The 6479-nt window shown below is 41.8% G+C and overlaps 1 non-coding gene across 1 annotated transcript; it reads left to right on the top strand.

Annotated features, from left to right (window-relative positions):
- Nucleotides 1-5235: 5235 nt before the first annotated feature.
- LOC118654824 lies at nucleotides 5236-5342 on the top strand. Its single transcript, XR_004967089.1, has one exon. It is a non-coding gene; the product is annotated as a U6 spliceosomal RNA (small nuclear RNA).
- Nucleotides 5343-6479: the final 1137 nt, after the last annotated feature.

Below are 6479 nucleotides of genomic sequence, written 5' to 3' on the forward strand. Positions count from 1 at the left end.
ATCGACCCAGCCCTGAGTGTGAGAGTGGTGGCACCCCAACCCCCTGATGGGCCCTGCTCTGTGCGTGACAGGGGGTGGCGCCGCAACCTACCTATTGACCCTGCCTTGAGTGTGACAGGGGGCAGTGCCCCAACCCCCCAATCGGCCCTACCCTGAGCGTGACTAGGGGTGGCATTGCAACCTCCCAATCCGCCCTGCTCTGTGCATGACAGGGGGCAGCGCCCCAACTCTCCAATCGGCCCTGCTCTGAGCCCGACCAGGGGCTGCACCTAGGGATTGAGCCTTCCCTCTGCCACCCGGGAGCAGGCCTAAGCCAGCAGGTCGTTATCTCCCGAGGGGTCCCAGACTGCGAGAGGGCACAGGCCGGGCTGAGGGGCCCCCCTCCCCCCCGAGTGCACAAGTTTTTGTGCACCGGGCCTCTAGTCTATATATAAACAGGTTATATGCAAATTAGCCAGGTATCACGACAGGCTCAGGAGGAGGCTGCATTACAACCGCTCAGGAGGAGCTGCGCACCCAGATGGGCGGGAGGGGACTGCGTGCTGCCCCCAGCCCCAGTGGACACACACCAGGTGTGGGAGCATGCTCCTAGCAGCCACCTCGTGGCTCGGAGCATGCCCCCGGTGGGTGGCAGCAGTGGCCGAAGCGAAGCAGCCCCAGTACCTTATGCCTAGTGGCAGCTGGAGCAAAGCAGCCTGGGTCCCGGGTGCCTGGCAGTGGCAGGGGCAAAGCAGCCTGGGTCCCAGGGGGTGGCGGTGGCAGCCGGGGTGAAGCAGCCTGAGTCCTGGGTGCCAGAGGGAAGATGGTGCCGGCAGCCAGGGGAAGGAAAGCCTATTCTTGCATGAATCTTTGTGCATCGGGCCTCTAGTACAAAATAAAACAAAATTCTATTTTTCTTGAAGCAGATTAATAAAAATCCTATGTAATAAAAGCCTAATATGTTAAGTGTCCAGTTGACCAGCCGGCTGTTCAACCAATCAAAGTGTAATATGCTAATGATATGCTAAGGCCACTCAACTGCTTGCTATGACATGCACTGACCACCAGGGGGCAGACAGTTGACCAGTTGACCAGTTGCTATGACATGTACTGACTCCAGGGGGCAGACGCTCTGACCGGTAGGTTCGCTTGCTGCTGGGGTTTGGCTGGATGAACCAGATGGGCCGGCTGAGCAAGACAGGCTGGACAGGCCCTGGAGCCCTCCTGCCATCCCTCCCCAGCTGGCCAACCTCTTGCTTGTTTCCCCGGCCCCGATCTTGCACTGGTGGGGTCCCTCAGCCTGACCTGCGTTTTCTCACAATCAAGGACTCCTTAGGGGTTGTTGGAGAGCTGCTTTCAGCCCGATCCCAAAGGGGGGCGCTGCTCACAGCTGGTGAGTGCAACAGTGGTGGCGGGAGCCTCTCCCGCCTCCACGACAGTGTTAAGGATGTCCAACTGCTGGCTTAGGCCTGCTCCCCCCAGAGGGTGCAGGCCTGGCTGAGGGACCTCTTCCCCAACTGAGTGCATGAATTTTGTGCACTGGGCTGAGGGACTCCCCACCCTGTGAGTGCGCCAGGTTGAGGGACCCCCCCTCCCCCACTCCCGAGTACATGAATTTCATGCACCAGGCCTCTAGTTAAAAATAATTAATAATACCTAGTGTTGATGATTGCATGTGCAAAAGGACCCTCTTATATATAAGTGGTTGGTGAGAGTGTTAAACATGTGAAGGTATTTTGACAATATTAATCAAAAGCCTTAAAATGCATAAAAAATATCCTTTTAAGAATCTATAATAGGGGAATAACCTGACAAATATGTATGCATACCTATATATACCAGAATGTTCATTATAGCATGTTTATAGTAGCATGTAACTTAAATGTCTTAATATCTATCCATTGGGCTTAGTTAACATAAATTATGGCATATCCTTGCAATGCTATTCCATGTAGTCATTAAAAATAATTCAATTACCCATTCATCAAATATTTATTGAATAGTAGGCATATTACTAGTTGTTGGAGTTACAGTAGTATATAAGACTGGCTATATATTTATCCTTCCAGCTATTGTCTATATAGAAAATAAATTCAACAGAAAACAAAAATAATATCTCTGTAATGTGCAATGAGAACTTGGGTGAAAATAAATAAGAGTTTGAGAGAGAGGTTAGCAGAAGGACATTGATCCATACTTATTTATATGCAGGACTTACCTCCCCCCACCCCCCCAAGTAGACATGTCAAGGATTTAACCACATGGCATATTCATATTCAAGGTTAATGTTTAATATGTGTTATAATCAATTGAAATTTTTTTTGCTCTTTCTTAGAGTCTAGAGAGAAGAGCACACATACCAATCAAGTGTTTTTCCAAAAGGCCAGAGGATTCAGAGTCTCTGTCCTGTAATCAACAAAATATCACCACCACTCCGCCCGAATATTCAGGCCGTGTGAGCTCTGCTCTAATACCTTTCTCTCTGGATTATGACACTGACCATTTGCTCAGACTCTTCACTTTGTTTCTCCCTCTATATTGATCTCTGATTACTTGTAGAATGTAGAGCATCCCCTGATAATATATTGAAATATATATAATTGCTGATATCCAACCACTTTTGGCCAACTGAAATGACAATTTCACATGTTCAATTTACTATAAAAATTCCTCCATGTCTATATTATGAACTATTTTTTGACACACCAAGACAAACGTTCTGTTACTCTGTTACCCACACTGAAGATGCTGTAAAGGAGACAAGAACTGACATCAGTAATGGACTCCAGTTACCACCCTAATACATCTTTGTATTTTCTTCGAAAGTCTGACAGTTAGAATAACACGCTAGAATTTTATCCTTTATTTTTATCATATTACTTATCTATATGACCATCTTACAGGGAAAGAACATGGAAGGAAAGTGTGTTCAGCTAAATATTATTCAAGAAAGATCTATTTCTTTCAGTCATTTTCAAGGGGAAAACTAATAAACCTTAACTGTTTGAATTTAAAAGGTATTTGCCATGACCTCTGCATCAATCTAGAAAATAAAGGGGCATTCATCAAATTTATTGTACAAACTGTAATTTTTATAGAGACTGCTGTATAGCTTAGCCATTATTGCTTCAAATGTTGGTGTCTGCCAAGTTCATATACTTGAGTAAATTTTAGTCAGTGTCTTCCATTTTTGAAAGTGTAGGAGAGTAAAAATAATTTTCCTCCTACCTTTCTAAATTCTTCTGGCTGGACTAATAAGCAAAATAAAATGAAACAGAAAATACATTGAGTCAGTGTCCTCGCCTGCTAAGTAGGGGTAATAATTGAATCTTCCTCATATATTCAATTAATACCTCTCAATTTTCAAGATAATTGAGATAATACATATAAAATGTATTTAATACAAACACATAATAAATGTTCAATTAAAAGTAGTTTTATAGCTTTTTAAAAAACAATTTCTTGTTCTTTTAGTTTAATTCCCTAATTATGAGATAGAGCCTGAAAACCAGAATTGCAAAATAGACAACCCTTTACAACTTGGGTGGGAAAAGGAAGAGGAAATATCTCACTCTAGAGTCTCTATGAAGGGGCCCAGTGAGTCAGCATTTGGGCAACATTTCCACTTGCCCTTCAATCCCAGTGATTACAGAGCCAAATGAAATACAGAGTGAATGATAGGGCAGAGGAGAGTTCCTTCACCTCCAAATTACATTCAGGGACCATTATTTTCTCTGTGCAGATGAGAAACATTTAGCATTATTTTTAGTAGATTATATATCAGGGTTTATAAACTGACCTTGTAAAATTAAAAAATGCATTCACCCTCAGTTGATCTTGAAAATATAGAATAGATATAAGTACAGTTGAAAAAACTTCATTTGGACTTACCACAGCTACAAGTAATCTTTCCTGATCAGCTGCTGAAGCAGCTGCTGAATGGCAGTGGGCAGAATTTCAGGCTTGGGTCATCCTCGGGTAAGGAGAAGTAGATGCTCAAAAACTATTGCTCAGCAGCTAAACAAGGATGAACCAACATAACAAATCAAAGGACAAAACTTGACATTTTCTGCATAAAAATCTAAGATGTGAGTCTTTAAGCCATGCCAGTGCAAAAACCCTCTGAACTCTCAGAAGTTTTTCCTTGGAGACTCCCAAATATTTATTCCCAAATCCGAAGGGCAGGCATAGCCAAAGGTACCCGCAGCTGACCAGGCCCATCATTCAAGGGGTGTTAAATGCCTACTCTGGCCACTTTGGGCACCAGAATGTTAAGTATAATTATCATTTTAGAAACTCCTTTCTAATATTTGATCAACTTTTCCATAAAGACAAGAAAAAATATAGTTGCCTGAGTCTAGAACATGTCAAGAGACTACTTTTCTTTTCTCAACTAGTTCTGAAATTATCCCTCCCAATATAGCCCAATAGAAAAGATCTCAAGCTAAGGATTAGATTCCAGCTCTGCACTTATAGGCTTTTGACATTGGACAAGTTGCCTTGGCTTAAAAATTCATAAAGCGGCTATAATAACAATTCTTGCCAAAATGCCTGGCCCATATAATTCTGCTTAATAAATGTTGTTTCCTTTGATTATTTTTAAACTAGAGGCAGGCCCAGTGCACGAAATTGTGTGCAGGTAGGGTCCCTAGGCCTAGCCTGCGATCAGGGCCATCTTCCACCTGCCCATCAGTCCCCAGTCCCGCCCTGCCACCACCCACCTCAGTTCCCCTGTGGACATCCAGCAATTGAAGCCTGAAGTTGGGGGGAGGGACGAGAGGTGGTCAACGCACCTCATAGCAACTGATCAATCAGTCGTTCTGGTCATTATGCTGTTATGGTCACTGGCCTTTTATTATTTAGGATTATTTTACTTAATACCATTGAAATCTGCTCATCTGGCAACCAACTCTGCATAATTCCTTGTCCTTTGCTGAATCCTCCTGCAGTCCATGTTGGTTATAATCAGCAAAGAACTCTATGTTTGTCTACAGTTGCTCAAATGTCAGGGTTTTCATTAAATCTTTCTACCACTCTGGCCATTTATGTCCCCATTAGCTAGTGCACAGATTCATGTATTGGAGATGATTTGTTCACCTCCAATCACCACTCTGAAAAAGTCTGCTGCTGTCTAGTAAAACCTTTTCTCTCTGTTACTCCAGGCTCAACAGGAAGAAGAGTTTCCTGGTTTGTCCTGCCTTTGGCTGATGCCACCCTGAGGCATTCATCTATTAGTAAATTAAAGGTGACCTCATGGTGCTCACTTCAGCAGCATATATACTACAATTGGAATGATTCAGAGAAGATTAGCATAGCCTCTTCACAAGGATAACACACCAACTCATGAAGCATTTCATAAGTTTGAAACATGCACTTTCATATATTGTAATGAAAGTGAAAATGGTAAAACTCCAGAATGGTGAATCAAACAATAGCTTCCAATATGAGAAATGCCCCCTTGATCCAGCAAATCCTAAGTCTAGAAATCTATCCTTCAGATATACTTTTTCCACACATATGAAATTATGTACTTACAAGTGTTTTTTAAAACCAGGTATTGTTTGTAATTGCAAAGGATTAGAAAAATATAAGTCTATCAAGTGGGAACTGATTAAGAAATTTGTTACATCTATACAATGGATTATAATAAAAACAGAAAATGAGAATGTTCTTTATATATTAATGTAGAAAGATAGCCAAATATATATAATAAAAATACTGCTTAAAATTACCTCTTAAACTCAGACAACAGAATTGTGATTACCAGAGGGAAAGGAGGTGGGGGAGGTAGAAGAGGGTTAAGGGGGGATAAATGATGACAGAATAAGACTTTGGGTGGTGAACACAGTACAATATACAGATGATATATTATAGAATCATATACCTGAAACCTATATGATTTTATTTAACTTATGTCACCCCAATAAATTCAAAATATTTTTAAATACTGCTTCAAGGTATAGAACAATGGTATGTCTTAGGCTAACTTTCATATAAAAAAAATGGGGCATGAGAATATATATTCATATTTCCCTGTATTTCCATAAAGAAACAAAATAGCCTGGTCAGTGTGGCTCAGTGGTTGAGCATCAACCTATGAACCAGGAGGTCACAGTTTGATGACCAGTCAGGGCACATGCTTGGGTTGTGGGCTTGATCCCTAGTGAGGGACATGCAGGAGATAGCCAATCAACGGTTATCTCTCATTATTGATGTTTCTGTCTCTCTCTTCTCCTTTCCTCTCTGAAATCAATAAGAATATATTAAAAATAAATAAATGATTACCTACATTAGGCATGGAAATTATGGCCAGCAGGCTTGCTGTCTATTTTTATAAGTAAAGTTTTATTGGAATACAACCATACCATTTGTTCCTGTGTTACTATGGCTGCTTTTGTACCTCAATTTCAAAGCTGATTAATAGCAACAGAGATCACATGGACTACAAGCCTAAAATATTTATTACTTGGCCCTTTACAGAAAAGTTTGTCAACTCTTGA

The sequence above is a fragment of the Myotis myotis genome, unplaced genomic scaffold (assembly GCF_014108235.1).
Source record: "Myotis myotis isolate mMyoMyo1 unplaced genomic scaffold, mMyoMyo1.p scaffold_m19_p_4, whole genome shotgun sequence".
In the NCBI taxonomy this organism is placed as follows: Eukaryota; Metazoa; Chordata; class Mammalia; order Chiroptera; family Vespertilionidae; genus Myotis; species Myotis myotis.